The 17,878-nt window shown below is 45.8% G+C and overlaps 1 protein-coding gene across 3 annotated transcripts in view; it reads right to left on the bottom strand.

Annotated features, from left to right (window-relative positions):
* Positions 1-17,878, bottom strand: part of LOC118237444 (kelch-like protein 29) — a 136,660-nt gene that overhangs the window by 106,345 nt on the left and 12,437 nt on the right. The window contains exon 1 of one of the 3 annotated variants that reach the window (XM_035436174.1): positions 14,941-15,058. The exons of the other annotated variants lie outside the window; for them this stretch is intronic. The gene's annotated coding sequence lies outside the window, so the exon portion shown is untranslated. Of the gene's footprint in view, positions 1-14,940; positions 15,059-17,878 lie in introns of those variants that run through there. 3 annotated transcript variants of the gene reach the window in all.

Genomic DNA, 17,878 nt, shown 5'->3' on the forward strand with positions numbered 1-17,878 from the left:
ACGGATGATAAACAGCGGCTACATGTGAAGGATAAAGTGCGAGGCAACTTCATAAGTAAAGCAACAACATGAGGGGATAGAAAACCTAACTTCATAAGAGTCAATGGAGCAGAACCAGGGGAACAGCATGCCATGTCAACTTCCTCTTAGCCCTTCTGACTCAGTCATGTTTCTCCATTCGTGAAATTAACTCCAACTCATTGATTGCTTCTTGAACAAATCCAGTTCAGGCTGCATTGAGCACTTATGAAAACAGCGGCTCTAACAGTTCGACCGAATCTTTCATTCTCGGTACCATACTGCTGATATAAGCAGTTGCAAAGCTCCAGAGGCACAGGTTATTTGCAACAGACTCAATGAATGTATACTGCAATAGCTTCAAACTGATATATACATTGACCAACTCTATGCTGCAGTATCCATACAGTATCTGTTTAAACCTAGTATATGGGCATGGCAATATGTTCTATAGCAATCATTTTTGAATTTTTTGAATTGTATTTGAATAATGTAAGCCTTATGTTGAAGATAAATTTCATATAAAACCACTGGATATTGTAGTTATATCAATCTGTACTGTGAATCTGTGTGTCCTGTATGTATGCATTCAGTTGTGTGTATGTGTGTGCGTATGTATGCATTTGCGAGTATGCTTGTGTGTGTGTGTGTGTCTGAGTGTTGTCTTGGCGTGACAATAATCAACTTGGATCGTAACACTGTCACACAATTAAAACTGTGTTTTGGAAGTACAATCAGTGTGGGAACACAAACTGTTTCTCATGGAACACTGCGATGTTCCAGGCAGTATGATTTGGTCCAATGATTGTGTCATTAAGGCTGCAGGCCTTTGAACAGTGAAAGACTCCCCTTCGTGCAATTGATAGGAGCATCCTTCTTTGATACAAGGGCACACAATGCTTCTTATAGAAGGCCTGAGGTCCTCACTGTTCTCTGCAACGCACAAGCAGCAAAAAAAAAAAAAAAAAAAAAAACCTTGCTGAAATTATAGCAAATTCGCAGCCTCATTTGCATAAAAAACGTCACCGGTCGCAGCAAACGCTCCATTTAGCCCAGTCACCCCCCAGCGCCGAGTTCCGACAGCGTAAAAACGCAAGAAATTAAAAACATGCCCGACTTGGGGGCCGGCTACTTGGCAATAAATTAAATGAGCAAAAGCAAATAACATAAATGAAACGATTTTTGCCTAATTAGATTGCTTGAACTATAAGTGATCCGGGTAATAAACCGTGCGCACAGTACAGTAGTAATCAGGCCTCCACCGCGTCCCGCTGTCGAGAGCGGCTTCTGCCTCGCCGTCGCTCGTGACGGGCCAATCGGCGCCCTCGTCGCGCCCGGCTTTAATATGACGGGGGAGCGAGGGACCGTTCGCTCAGCGCGGCCATGTTTGATGACACTCCGGTGTTAAGATTACAGTCTCGCGGAGACGTGCGGCGACGACACCCAAATGCAGTCGGCGGCTTCAGATCACCGTGGAGTCTGGGCCCGAGATCAGCACGGGTTAGACCCGCGGCGTCGCTTCAGCGCGGAGCCCCGGATCGGATTCTTTCGGCTCACCGAGGACGCCGTTGGGCCGAAGGTGACACAACACCCAACTTTCAACTCTCCCCACAGACGGTTGACTGTTATTTGTTCACCGGGCAGGGCTCAAATGCTTGAAAATTCGAGGAGCACCACAAATCTGTGATGTACGCTTAAAAATAAAAGGTATTCATGAGCGTTGTCAGGCATTCAATACTTGCAAGCGGGAGCAAACTGCTAAGGAGTTGCCAGAAGGCGGCTGCATTGAAGACGCATGGGCGCACCTTTTGTGAGAGGGCATATAAAAGCACCGAGCTGTTGAAGAGATATCAGGCTACAGGGAAGAAGTAGAAGTAGCAGGATATTTTTTTTTTTTTTTTTGCTGTGGTAGAAGGGAGGACACTTGGGATGAAACAAACCCCAAACAAACAACAACAAAAGGAAAACAAACAAGCAAACAAACAAAAACAAAAAAAACACTCAGCCGCAGGTCATCGATTACACACTTGCACTTAGGGACCATTTCCTGCTCTAATGATGCTGTATGAATACGCTCCCAGGGCTGGGAGTGAAAGGGTTAACTCTGCCACTCATAACCCAGTAAACCTGCCATGCCCTGCACTCTGTCTGACCCCGAGCCGAGCAGAGACGTTCCAATGAAAAATTCAGCACCGCGGGGACCCACCATATATAGAAGCAGGTTTAGGCGTGTGTCCCCCCCCCCCACCCAATTCTGTGCAGTGAAAGCGTGGCTTTAAAAGCATGCGACTGTTTGAGGCATGTTTTTTTTAACTACAATTTGGCTTTAGCCAGTGAAGCGAGGGATTGTGGCGTTACACCGGCTGCCTGCACTCTCCCCCCAGTGCAGTCCCCCCCCACACGGTGCGTCGGCCTTGCAGCGGCACGGATATTAAACAAAAGGCGTGCGGCAAAACCAGGTCCCACCGCTGCCACCGACAGCTGCTTCATTACAAATGAAAGGGCCACTTCAGGGGCTAACGTGCTTCTGATTACGCGATCTTGTCAGGGCGGCTTTCAGTTAACTGTACTCTTTTGCTAGCTTGCAACCCTAGAATTGTGTGAGCAGGTTGTAGCAACGTCTGTGTGTACAATCGTAATTAGTAAAAAGGTCGAAATGGGATGGGACAGACACAGAATATGTAGGATTTGAGCTTTTGAGATGAAAGCTGTGAACAGTGAGTGACAACAAATAATAATCAATGATAATGAATTTATCAGACAGGTAAGTACTGAAAGATTGCAATAAAAATAAATGAATTATCATCAAGTCCTCCTATTAAGAATCACACAAAAAGTCTTCCACTGAACCATGTCTGTGTGACCCCAACGTGGACACAGTGGTGTGATAACGATAATGAATTTATCAGACTTGTAGTGAATACAGCAAGGACAGCAGTACTGTGATAAAAAAAATAAAAAGGCAAATTGGGAGAAATCACCAATATGTACTCAAGGTCAAGAATCCAACAATCTTTTTAAATGTCCTTTTTGTCCCACACACAAGATAAGACTAAACGCGTCATCATCTAAATGAGGCATCTCGTTCTATGTGCATCCGTCTTATCTGTTGTTGCAGCAGTGTGTGTCTTAAGGAAATTGCTTTGCGAGCAATAAGCAGTCTGTGCATAAGCCCAGGTTTGTCCAGGTAAAGGGGCCATTTTGTTCATTTTAATTATCCCCCCTGGGTGCTTTCATATACCACTGCCAGCTCGGTAACTGCCCCCAAACACCAACGCACCACCAGCACGCTCGTCAGACTGTGCTACGAGGACAAAAGAGCAGGAGGAGAGAAGCAGATAGAGGCAGAGTGAATAAGCAGAAGAACGTGGGCCAAATTCTCCCAGCATGCATCAGTGTGAAGAGTGAGAATTTTCCAGGCACACATCGGTGGGAAGAGTGAGAATTCTCCCAGCATGCATCGGTGTGACGAGTGAGAATTCCCCCAGGTAGCACCGGTCTGAAAAGTGAGAATTTTCCCAAAACGTCAGAGTGTGACATTTAAGAGTTCAGTATGGCACAGGAATCAAAAACGCCTCTCTCTTTTAAAAAATTACTTTGGAATACCTAATCATATTTACCGGAACTTATTGCCACAATCTCTGCCATCAATTTGAGAGTGTGCACGTGCTGCGAAGTGTGAAGTCAGCCATCACTGCTTATCACACCACTGTGTCCAATTTGGGCTTACACAGACATGAGGAAGAATTCACGTGCTTCTTAATAAGCGGACTTGCAGGTGCCGGACCAAACAGCAGGTGGGTCACCGATGAGACACCGTCACCCCGCCCAACTGAAACTCTCCCACCCCTGGGCAATGCTACAGAGCCAACTGTGCATCGCCCCATGGGGCTGCCAGCCAGTTAGCACTGGCACAGTCCACATTCCATACCAGACACTGGGGCCCATCCATGCAATAGAACAGTACCTTAATAGGATAAACCACCCAGCAGCCAAAGACACGTCTCTCTAAGCCTGTTACAGCTCTCTCTTCAACATAATACATTACAGATGAGCTTTCCAACCTGAGCTTGTAACAGTTAGGGTAGTATCGCTCAACCTAGAGCAAGCTATTTAATCGTAATACCTTAATTAAATGCACAGCAGTATGAATTATTAATGTATCAAACGTAACTGATGTAAAGTCAGCTCATTTGAAAGAGAAGTAATTAAGTGATAGAGCTGCACGTGCAGTGTGGCCTGCAGGGGGCACAGTAACAGAAAGTAAACCTGCAAATTTTCAAATTACTTTCTGTATTTATTTCATAACATTTCTGCAGCAATGACATTTCAAGCAGGTAATCATCAAATTGTTTTCTAGGTCTCCTTTGTTTTTGTGTTTTCTTAGTTTGACTGTTTCTGCGCTCAAACTAGGGTTGGGTAGGATCGCTCGGCAGCCAGGTAACCGAATGACAGGCGCATCGCAGGCTAGCCACATTTACTGTGTTCAGTTATAATTATTTGCATCCCGGTGATAAGCAGCGGCCTCACCTCAGGGACAGGGATCATTCCCCGCGCTCCCGTAACGAGGGTTAAAGTCATATCTTTGCTGATGTCAGATCTCCGAGGAAACGCACCGCGGGTTGCCAGACTGTAAAGCCTTTCCGCACGTGAAATTAGTTTCCAGGCCAGTGATTAGCATTCCTAACAGCACGAGACAAGCCAGAGCGGCACCGGGGCTACAATCCTGTCCCAAATCGGCTACGAATCTACACGAGGATAACAAAGTAATCCCCCCGTAAGGCATAAAAGTAGCTTTCTGTCACACACCCTCGCAGCCTGTGGAAAAGCGATGCAGTCCAAGAAAAGTTTATGCCAAACTGTTCGCAATTCAAACTCTGCAAACAGCAGATGAAAAGCTTTGCTTATTTAGACTGAATCAGCTTAGCAGCACAGTTTACAACATTTGCTCCTTTGTAAAACAACACGGTTCAAAATTTGACGCTAACCATCTGTGTGTGCCTGCGTTTGAGTGTCTGGGTATAATTCTTGTAAATACGATTAAAAGGACTTCCAGAACAGTTTACATTTGCTTCTGTTCATTTCAGGACAGTGGATGGGGAAGTGTTGCCTGAACCTTCTCACGCCACAGTGAAAACAACCCTCTCATTCTTCCCTGCTTCTCACCGGATAAAACGGTACTTCCTACCAGCCAATCAAGTCCATCGGACCGGCTTGTCTCCCATGAGCTGTCCATCTTGGCCCTGACTGTCCCTCATTGCCCTTTCCACTTTCCCTGCTGTCAGTGCAAGCATCCCGGGTCAAACTTCTTATCCTCGATTTTGAACGGCTAATTGCGCCTCTTGGGCGACTCCTTTGCCACCCCTATCAGCACCAGGAGCGCTGCGGCCGAAGCTCACGGACTCCTCCGGAAACACTCGCGGGAGAGCCAGAGGCTACCACACACACCGCAGTTTGTGCGGTTCCGCGTACAGAGCTAGCGGCGATCGGAAGGGCGCCGTATCTCTCCGTCGGGAACCCGGTATATCATTCAGAGGAGCTAATGTAATTCGTGGAGACCTAGCAGACTTAATCCCACCCTACCCTGTCCCCGACTGGATAAAGCCAATCATGCCTCGCTGCAGCTCTCTCCCCCCGTCACACCTTGCTGAAGACTTGCGTCCCTACAAGAACCTAAAAACATGTCAATCTTAACAAGTAACCTATTTTAGTCTTATATTTAGACTTCTAGTGTTATTTATATTACTTTATTACTAAATAAGCCAAAAAGATTGGCAATGAGGGTTAACTCATTTCAAGATTTGCCAATGGGCTAAGACAAGTTCACTTGTCAAGCAAAACGTAATCTAAAACAAGCTGAACAGGGAAAAAAGATTTAAGTCTCATTAAAAGACTAAAACACCTGTTAAAACAGACTTTTTTGCAGTGATATGGCTGAGGCATGTGGCTAGAAGGTACAGCCTGTGGTGAACACCTTCACTAGCTGAGCTACTCAGCTTCCCCAACCTGGGGAAAATCATCAACAGTGATTGGAATGTAAAATAATGGAGCGACAGGCTGAAATAGTGACAACAGCGTACTTTCAAAATATCCCTCAGAACGCGCAGATGTTCATTAAGACTAGATGAAACTTAGTGAAAACCACAGTTAGAACAGGACTAACTGAAAACCGGTTAGCACAAAATGGCTACCACTGATGAAGACCGAGAGAAGATGAGGGAGGAAAGCACGAGCGTTAGGAAAAGTGATGTAGAACATCGGACCGTTCTGTGATTCCGTTCAATAATCTACACCTGCTGTCTGTCACAACAGCCCATTGCCACACCGGAGTACACTCCACAGCACAATTAGCAAAGCTTAAATACATTTCTTTGTCATAGTATGACATTTAAAACTAGTCATCGTCAATAACAAAGCATTCCAGATGGCATTAAGCAAAGTTATTCCAACACGGAGAACAATAAGCGTTTCTATTATATGATAATGAAATCAGAGAGCTCGGTGAAGACACATGACTTAAGACCAAATCCCAGCAGCAATATAATACAATTCTGACTGAAACCTTCAGACCTCGACACAACTTCCAGATCTCTGAGGAATAAAATAATAACAAAGTGCATATCAGCCTTTAAGCTTCACTTAGCAAATAAATTTAATGGCAAAAATAAATTCAGTGTGCCTACCACATCTGCATTTCAAACAGCTCTGGAACTACACTGCATCATCACTCTCACTCACTCCTGGCTGTGCCTATGAAGATGTGTAAGAATTAACAAAGGGAAAATCTAATAAATGACCACAGAACTATTTCAGGACAGCACCACACATGAGACTTTGAAATTACAATGAGATTTTACACGGCAATGGGAAGTCGATATTCAAGTAGTCTCATCTGCAGGGTGTTAATTTCAATTACAACTGCTATTCCAAATCATGGAGAAACATCAGGGTTTTCTGCATGTACAAACTGCCATTCCCACAAATTGGAGAAAATATCATGGATAAAGGAATGGCAAAGGCTATTTCAGCCAATCAAAAACAACATCAGGGTTTTTTTTTTTTTTTTAAATCTGTCATATTTAATCCAGTTTACTTAGTAAAATAGCAGATTGCTAATTCAATTGAGGATTCAACTGATCCTTTAAAATGAGAGGCTCATGCCCAAATCTAGGATTCAGTTGAAACTACAACTGAAACTCCAGTTTTTTGGTATGAAAATGATGTGATCATTCCCAGATTCGATCTGTTGAACTGTAAAAGGGAGAGCTCTCGCACAAAGCATGATGGGATCTGCTAGACTGTAAAATGGAGAGCTCTCCCACAAAGCATGATGGGATCTGCTAGACTGTAAAATGGAGAGCTCTCGCACAAAGCCTGATGGGATCGGCTAGGCAGTAAAATGGAGAGCTCTCCCACAAAGCATGATGGGGTTGGCTGGACTGTAAAAGGAAGATCTCTCCCACAAAGCACGATGGGATTGGCAGGACTGTAAAAGGAAGAGTTCGTCCACAAAGCATGATTGGATCGGCTGGACTGTAAAAGAAAGAGCTCTCCCACAAAGCATGATGGGATAGGTCGGACTGTAAAAGGACGAGTTTTTCTACAAAGCATGATGGGATCGGTCAGACTGTAAAAGGAAGAGTTCTTCTACAAAGCATGATGGCATCGGCTGCACTGTAAAAGGGAGAGCTCTCCCGCTAACTCTGACGTTCCTCTTCCATTTTCCATCATCTTCCCAGACGTGCCCAAACAACACTCCTCTCCATCAGCAAAACACTATAATCACAGCTGGCAGACTAAATTGCTTTCAAAAATGAAGGGGAACACACCTGTCATCAGGAGGTGCTGTTCATCAGAAAAAGCTTAAATTGGATGAAAGGCAACAGTGAAACACTGTGTTAAACTCCGCGAGATTAATGCTCAGGTTTACTCACTATTTGCAATGGGTTTTGTGAAAAACTAGAGCACAGCACATATTATCATGTGAGCATATTTACTGAGCACACTGCCAAAACACCCTAATGATTCAGCCCCGTTAATATCCTAATAATAATTCATCCAATTAAGCCTTATAACAATAGTCCCATGCGTCCCTCATTTTCCTTCTCTCCTACTAAGAGCCAGGAAGGTTAAAATGGACTGCTTAACATCAGGAAAAGAAAAGCGCTTGATTAGAATGGGGAAGGACAAAGGAGTAAAAGATTCAGGGCGCCCGGACCTCCTTGACTCATTACAGCGAGTGACCCCACCCCCAGAGGTAGCCTCTGCATTCATGACTTAAAAAGCAGAGCTGCCACCGATCACTAATGACTGCAGGCTGAGGAGCACTAGCAGAGAAAGCCCGCGCTCACTTTCAATTAGCATTTCAGACGGTGCCGATTGTTCACAGCACAAAGGCACAACTCTGGTCCAAATCAGCAGAGAGCCTAATCCACCCGACAATGGCTCAGGCTACGCCCCTCCACAGCAGACTAACCACACACCACAACTGCACACTGCACAGGCTACCACACACCACAACCACACAGCCTAACCACACACCACAACTGCACACTGCACAGGCTACCACACACCACAACCACACAGCCTAACCACACACCACAACTTCACACTGCACAGGCTACCACACACCACAACCACACAGCCTAACCACACACCACAACTGCACACTGCACAGGCTACCACACACCACAACCACACAGCCTAACCACACACCACAACTGCACACTACACAGCCTACCACACGCCACAACCACACACTGTGCAGCCTACCACACACCACAACCACACACTGCACAGGCTACCACACACCACAACCAGACAGCCTAACCACACACCACAACTGCACACTACACAGCCTACTACACGCCACAACCACACACTGTGCAGCCTACCACACACCACAACCACACACTGCACATCCTACCACACACCCCACAACCGCACACTGCACAGCCTACCACACTCCCCACAACCATACACTGCACAGCTTACCACACCCCCACAACCTCACACTGCACAGCCTACCTCACACCACAACCACACACTGCACAGCCTACCACACACCACAATCGCACACTGCACAGCTTACCACACCCCCACAACCTCACACTGCACAGCCTACCACAAACCACAACCACACACTGCACAGCCTAATACACCTCACAACCACACACTACACAGCCTACCACACATCACAACAACACACACACAGAGAAAGATGCTTTAAATAGGTGTGAAAAACTGATTTTTTTCTGTGAAAAAGAGCAAGTCTTGTTAAGGAGTGCAGGGTTTCCGAATTTGCCAATTCCACACAAGGTCACAGCGTGCAATAGCATAGCATGTCAGCTGCACTTATTGCGTGGAATTTCTAAATTTGGAAACCTTGAACTCCTTAACAAAACATCTACAAACACTTAGTACTGTTGGACTAAACATCAATAAAACTCATTTACAAAACAAGTAGGCAATGATGCAGTTTCAAAGCGTTTCATTGAGCCTTTAAAACTGCACCTTCAAAACTGTTAAACAGGTGTCCTGTAGAGAAAGTCATTCTGTTTTTTGATCTGAGCCAGATGGAATAGTCCACGGAAATATTCAAATGCTCCCATTTGCAGGGACAGGTACACCGCCTCTCCCCACTGTTCAGGCACGGCCAGGTGCATTATCGCACCTGCGGGGCACAACTGCCCCCTACCCCCGAGTGTTTACATTCAATTTCTTCCCAGCACTCTGTCGCTATTGTAAAAACAGCACATCTTGTCACAGTTAATCTCCCTGTCACAGTTACACACTACGATTATCTCCACGGTTAGACTTAGCGTACCTCTTAAACACCCATAAAAAAAAACACGTCAACGGGCCCATCTGATCTCACAATGAAAGCAGCTTTGTTTCCACGCCGGCTGTCATCCCGCGCCCGGTGTCAGAAATGCTACGGAGAAGGGATTTTACCAGCAGCATACTAACATATACCTTTCTCAGCGCTTTGTCATGTCCACCTCTATCGACCGACAAGGCTCAGAAAGACAAAAGCAGTAGCCCCTAAACTGCGAGGCTCTATGTATCAATTAGCATTTGAAGCTCACGCCGAAATGGAACTGGAAATAGATTGGCAGCACTTGAAGAAGAAGAAGAAGAACTGAGGAGAAAACAGAGAAACCGAGAGCAGCGTAAGCATTGCCTTTGGCCTCCACACAACACCCTGCCATCTACTCTGCCATCTTCAGCAAACAGCGAAACCTGGCAAGAAATTCCCTCCTTCAGAAGCACAAGCAAACAGACAGACAGAAAATACCATATGAATGCAACTATGCATTTTCCTCGTATATAGTGTCATATTCCAACAACATTATTTTTTTCAAAACGGAATATTGTCAAATTCCCACCCCCCCCCAATTTAAACACACTGTTTTTGGACTTTATTGGATCTAGCAATAAAAATCCACAAGAAGAGGAGGCCAGATGGTACCGGCTTAAAGTCCACAGCAAACAACCGTATAAAACCAACCAATTGGGAGATAAATATGCATTATGCATAATATTTAGAGTACAGGACTGAAACACAGAAGGATGAATTTATCAAAAGACACATTAAAAGCATAAATTCCAGTGCATCTTGAGAAAATTCCACAGGCTCTTCATCTCAGGTCAATGGGGTATTTACTAAATAATTGCACAAATTATGCAAATTAAGATGGTGACAAACTGCCATTTTAAATATTTCCTGTCGGTATTCATGGCTAATTTTACCATTAGGCTGGGTTCCGAGCTGATCTCATCCCCGGGTTAGATGCACCAGAAGCGTCCCCCCCCCCCCACCCCCCCACCCCCCCACACCCCCCCACTGATTTGAGGCTGTAAAAGCTTCCAAAAAAACCTGAGGGTCACATGGGAATTCTAAATCTGTACTTTGAATCATCAAAGATGAGGAATTTAGAGATATTTTTGGTGGATATTTTATTAATACAGGAACCGTTTCCATCCAATTCCAAGAAGAATATCAGCCGCACCGCCTGAAGCACTCTGCAGTGCACCTCCGGCAGTCTGTGCGGACAGGCACAGGTCAGTAATTTGCGAACAGGGGTCGTATTTCTATTTTCATACCGCCTGGATAACAGTCTTTAAAAAAAAAAAAAAAAAAACTGGAGCTAACAAGATGGCAGCTCACAATCTGAGCCAAGGCTAGCCGAGCGCGGGACAGTAAGCCCACGCAGGTCCGGATCGGCACGGACCGCACAGGGACCGCCGCAAACCGCCACAAACCGCCGCCGGCAGGCAGGGCCTGCAGAACCGTTTCAGCACGAAGCCTTTCCCAGCCGCCAAGGGAGCGCCGCCCAGGCCCTTCAGCGATTGGCCGCATCTCGTGTCAGCGGGCTGCTCGGAGGCCTCTCGTGCCCCATTAAACCCGAGAGAGAGAGAGAGAGAGAGAGAAACCCCGGCTGCTTCCCTTTCATCCGCCTCTCTTACCTGAAGTTCTCTCTCCCCCCCCACGCTCTCTGAATTTCCAATATGATTTGTTTGCACGACAAGGGTGCTTGTGCTGCCAAAGTGGTAAATATAAAGATGACATTAACAACTAACCCTCTTGAGTTTTCCTTTTTTTGGAATCCACTAGGTTGTGAATCAGATTCATGTGCACTCATATTTTGGAAGAAATATTTGCCCCTGAGGAAGAGGTTCTGTGGAGCCAGTATGGAGAAAGTTTGCTTCTATCTGACATTAACAAACAACCCTCTTTAGTTTTTTTTGGAAACCTGGAAGGTATTGAAATTGATTCATTTCAGCTAATGATTTGGGGGGGGGGGGGGGGGTATCATCCCCTGAGGGTGAGGTGATAAAGTGGATCTTCATCCCTAACTCGGCCAGGTTGTAGTGATCACCGTCCTATTCAGCCAGCCAGGGCCTTTTTTTTGTTGTTGCCCATTTCTGCAGCGAGTCGGATCAGAGACAATATGCATCTTTAATGTGTCCCCCCCTTTCTGCTTTTACCTCAACAAGATGCTCTGCCAGAGAGTAATCCCAGCTTCCAGATTTCAAATTTACCTTTACATTTAGGCACTTAGTAGAAGCTCTTAACCATTAGTTACATTTACATTAGAGCGTAACTACAGGTTTAGTCAAGGAGCAGTGCTGATGCACTGGTCGATGAAGCTATCAGGGTCACAACCGATAGCAGTCAATGCGCAGTCTTACAAAGTTAGACACCATAGCAGGAGCAAGAGAGGGAAACGGATAATGCAGTATTATTAGGAAGAAAATGGGTTAGGGGATATAGTTTTTGAACCAAGGCACAGTTTAAATAGGTTTTTAATCTGATGGGCAGTGACTCTTCCCCACTGATTGATTGCAGTGGAGGGCTCATTCCACCACTGAGGAGCCAGGATGGAGAAGAGTCGTGATTGGGAGGAAGGACCCTTTAGGGAGGGTACAATTTATTGGTTGATTTAGTTACCTCAAGCCAGTAATCAATATAGAAATGTGTGTAGAACAAAAAAATATATTGCAGGTGTAATATTATCTTGTAGACCGCATAAATTGTGATTTGATGGCCTCCCCTTTTTCCCCTCTTTCCCTCTCTCTCTCTCACCTAGCCCGATGCCATTGAAGCGACTGCTGATTGGGGGGATGATTGCGGTGCTGATGATCTTGAATGCCGTGTGGCCTGTTTCCCCTTGACTCTAACACACCGGAGTGCAACAATCAGTTAACCCAGAGATAAGGCCCTCTTTCAGAGCCAGAGAACTCCCCCATCTGTAGCCGAATGCATTACGACTTAATAGACTTTTGTAATTGTTTATATTATTTTACAGACTGGGTAAAGTGCATGTTATGTCTGCAGTTGTGGTATTTATAAATATTGTATAAAATTGTATACAATGTTCCTTATGTTGTTTATATGTACAGGATGAATGTGTGATGTGTGATGACTGCTGTTGTTCCGTTTAGCACACAGGATAAATAAGTTGTTTGTTTTTGTGCTACTGGTATTCACTGGATTAAACGTGTGATCTCTAATGTTGTGCTGTTGGCATATTCAGGATCAAATGTGTGATGTCTGTTGTTGAACTGCATGAATGGGATGAAAAGTGTGTGATGTCTGCCGCAGATTTGTGTATGCTGGATAAAAATGTGTGTGATGACTACCTACACCCTAGCAGAAAAACGCAACATGCGACGGCTGGCGCTCGACGATCTCGGCTCGCTCGAAGTTCGAGAGCGCCAACTGCGACAGCACTCCAGCCGCGAGCGTGACCTATTTCTGGAAAACGCTTCAATAGCATTAGCAAAAAGCAATTAACCTTTAAGGCAGCTGTCATTTCCTAGGAGTGAGAAGGGCATAAAAATATTTCTCTTAAATTGGTATTGATTTTGTGGTTAAGACAAAAACAAAAAAAACAACAGTATGTACCACAAAGCGGGGGATGACCTCAAGAGAAAAAAATTTCAGAGACAGAAAAATCAGTACATACCGAGTCAATGGGCACCAGGCTGAACTCAAGCGAACAAATCAAGCGAACACAACACATAAATAGCTTTAATTTCATACCAATAATGAAAAATAAGACAATCCACCAGCTATACTGCAGTTGCAGCCTGTTTCCAGCCATGTCTCAGCCCAATGCTTTTCACTGGGGGGGGGGGGGGGGGGTTGGGTAGGATAAAATATGTGCAGTCCTACTGCCAATCTGCCCAAATCTGCACAGTACAACAGCAGAACACAACTTTGAAAGAGCGCTTTAAAGACAGGCCCAGCTTGGGCAAACTATACAAGCCTTACACTCATTTGTAGAGACAGAAGGGGTTGTTCAGGCATTACAGATTATTTACTTGGCTGTGATCTCCAAAAATGAAATAAAATTACCATGACATGAACAAAGAGAAGCAGTCAGACTAAATCAATTTCCAGATATGCAAATAGCCCACAAGCCCCAGCCATCCTCCAAAAACAAGGCACCAAGCCTACCTTACTTCCTTAACTTAGGCTAATACTCCCAGGCAGCTGGGTTTCATTAGGGATATGAAAGAAAACGGCACATACCAAATTGCGATTATTCTGGTAATTCCTCCTAGCCACTTAAGAGTACACAACGTTAAGCAATCTGACATTTGAAATTTCCTCACAAAAAATGAACCAAACTATACAGTGTCTGAAATATCCAGACACTAGTGGGGAGAAATATAATCTATCCATCACACACACACGGCACAATCGACACCAAGCTTGACAAACCGACTTAAAACCACAATTCAAAAAAATTCATTGATTGCATTATTTGTTTTTTAAAAACTTTTAACTTCTTATACTACAGGAAGTCTCTGATAAATAAATCATTATCGTGGCAGAGGAATTTAGGAGAGACTGCAAGGCTCATTACTGAACGGGACCCCACATGGCTGAGGAATGCACCTTCAAAAGCTTCCAGATAAGCGTTTCCCATCTGGAGCGGAGAGATGGCCCCCCTCCCCCCCCCCTCCTTTCCGCACACTGGGCTACTTCACCACCTGTACCGCACGTGTGCCGCACTAAATAAACCAGCCCGCAGCCTTATGGAAACAACAGACACATTTACACATTATTTTTTTATATCGATTACACTCCAAAAATTTACGGTCGTTTGGGGATACAGAATTTTACGGCGCTGTGAAGGAGGGAAAACAAGGAGTCCGGCAGAAGAGCCGATTCCGTTTCAAAACAAATCAAATGAACGGGCTCAAAACTTTATTCATTAAATGAATTCATATATTGAGTACATCACCTTAACTGTACTTTCGATTTTTAACTTAAACCAGAGTAATGAGTGTTCATGCTGACCTTTTTGTCGCTGTTTTTGTGTGACTGTGCACACAAGTCGATGCAAGGTGACAAGAGATCTCTGCTCTCATCGAAAATAATGTAAACATGTCTACTGCAATGCTTACCATTATGGCCGGAGGACAAATCCCACTTAGACTGAGGAGAAGCTTAAAGGCAGGCGTGGCGACCCCATTCACCACACACAGTTTTCTGGCAGCGACAAGGGCAAGTTTGACATTTTTTGTAGCTTTACCTTGACTAACAGTAAGGTGTTCTAACAGGAAGACTTTCAAACACACCTTCTGTTCCGCGTGCTCCCTTTCAGGGTTACGTCACCTGTAACCGACACCGTTTCTCTGTGGGAAGCCCTCAATGGCTCCCATCAGAGCGTTTCATTGTATAACATTGATGAAAGTGGTACAGTCCTTAACAGAAAGCACACGGTATGGGAGGCAGAATTCATGTGCACCGACTGACCTTCCTTTGCCACTGTCACTCCACTCCAAAACGCACTTCACGCAATCTTGGGTCCACCAGCACCTAGTTCCACACTTTGGGTTTTTAAAGGACGCGACCACTTGAGCCACCGCTTCCAAAACCAAACGGGCGACCGCGCCGAGACAGGACCGTTCCGTAGCGCTCGCTCCGGGGCGAGGTTTACGCCGCAGTGACGCCGCGAAGCGATTTCTCGGGCAAGCGGCGAGTTTTCCACGCTCTCTCCCGAAGAGCCATTTCGGAGCTGTTAATGTACTCGGAGAGTGACGGCTCCGGGACTGACAGCGATAATCCGCCCCAGGTGAATCTGCAGCGTGACAGCTCGCGCCGAGTTTGACTGAGCCGCGTCGCGGCTGTTTTCGCGGAACGGGGTGCAGGGCGCCCGCAGTCCGCGGGCCAATCGCGCCTCCCGACAGACGGAGGCGGCGGGTTCCGGATCGAGCGTGACACTCGGTTTCGCAAGAGGCTGGAGAAAACATCATCTTTCAGAGACCACAGGGGACCGCGGTCAGCGGCGGCGGTATAAGCACGCAGTCAGATGAACGGATAAATCAGATGGCCGTTCCGCACGGCACCGGCTGCCAATCACCGCCTCGGGTGTCCTTATGACATGGGAGAACATGCTTTTACTGAACACAAAGTTCCTTTATCTCAAAAATAACCACCAGTAAAATTTAATAAGAATTTGAGAGCATAAATAATACTCTCCACCATCTTAAGCACTATTGGCGAACAACACACACTGGATTCAATTCAGATAAACATTTGTTTTCTTTATGTTTTTATGTATATTTGAATCAAGGTTCTAGGAAAGAAATTTAAAAAGGTGATTCTGTTCCCTAATTGACCTATTGTTTACAGGTTAGGGACAAGCCCCACGGTCTGGATTTCTGACGTAGTCAGTGCGACGGAAGCCTCGCAGTGCTTCGCACAAACGGCCTTAGCTTCACCTGGGGAGTGAAACTGTCGTTCGGCGTGCTCACGCTCGTGCTGTCGCACACGGGCGAGTCTTCCTGTCAATCGCGCACCCCGAGCAGACTCTGAGCTCTCCCCTGCTGTTCAGAACCGACGGAAAACATTGGCAGCAATCGTAAAGCATTCGCAAACACAACTCGCGAATCGCACTCGATGTGCGTGGCAGTGACAATAATGCGCTGTGGCAGCAATAATGCGTCGATTCGGGCGGATCGCTAGACGGGCCGAGACAATACCCCCCCCCTCCCTCCCCCCACCCCCTCCCGTTTCCTGATCAGAACTAATGCATCACACAGTCTGTGCTGCCACACGCTCATTTGCAATGCAGGGGAAAGTAAACGCGTTTACCAAGCGGTCTCCGAGAGGAAAGAACATGCCCCGAGGCTGCATGCTGTGCCTGTCAGTGCACCCGCACCATCCCGGTTACACACATTTAGTGCCGACACGCATTTAAAAGAGTGGATCTCTGCTGCCTTAGCACTGCGGTTTCATTCCCGGCTTCAATTGAAACAAACAAAACAAAACAAACAAAAAAAAACTCCCAAGAGAAATTCCCCAATCGGGGAACAGAGCACTAACTCCTTCCACAGTAAGGGCAGAGGAGGGAGCAGAGACCAAACTCCTCCCACAATAAGAGGGCGGAGCAGGGAGCAGAGCGCAATCTCCTCCCACAATAAGAGGGCGGAGGAGGGAGCAGAGCACAAACTCCTCCCACAATAAGGGCAGAGGTGGGAGCAGAGCACTAACTCCTCCCACAATAAGGGCAGAGCAGGGAGCAGAGACTAGACTCCTCCAACTGAGAGAAGCTCACAACAGGAAGCAGATATCAGACAGCCTTCAATAGCATTCAAACCTCTGACAGCACTCAGAAAAATCAGTCTCATTGCCCCGTGACTGCATTACCGTGTTCCAGCTGCTCAAATTACGTATTAACCAGCATATTCATGTGTTCATGAAAAAGCTGTCCATATAATTTACAGAAAGCTCATTTCCTAGCAGTAACCATCTGAGAAAATATCTATTGTGTTCTGGCTAGAAGATTCTTACAAAGGAAGAGTCTTTTCACTTGGAGTGTAGCTCCTCATATTCAGGCCCTGTAGTACGCTGCAGTACTGTGCGCAGACCAGCAGGCGACTGTAATTATACATAGTAGTAAGGAGCATGCTGTGCATTTGGTTCAGAATAATAGCGTAGGTGAGATGTCACGTAGGTGTGTGAGCGTGACAGCTCTCACTCTCTCTCTCTTACTCCACTCTCCCCCTTTTTCCCCTTCTCTCTCCATTTCCCTCGCTCACTCCTAAAGCTGCAAGGTCCAGGCTCAGATTACAGGCAGACCCTGATTGAAAGGCTAAGCTCCATATTTAATACTGCGAGTCCACAAGGGACAGTTTAAACAAAGATAATAATCACCAGCGAGATCCCACACCCCACTCTCCTTCCTGTCCATGACAAAGAGTTCCGGAGGTTGTATTAGCATTACCATGACAACCACCGGGCGTGAATATTCATCAGCAGATGGGGCTCAGAACATTGTTTTGGATCCGAATTATTTGCTGTTATGCATATCTATAGTTAGTAGAATCACAAACCAGA

This window comes from Anguilla anguilla, chromosome 1, assembly GCF_013347855.1.
Source record: "Anguilla anguilla isolate fAngAng1 chromosome 1, fAngAng1.pri, whole genome shotgun sequence".
In the NCBI taxonomy this organism is placed as follows: domain Eukaryota; kingdom Metazoa; phylum Chordata; class Actinopteri; order Anguilliformes; family Anguillidae; genus Anguilla; species Anguilla anguilla.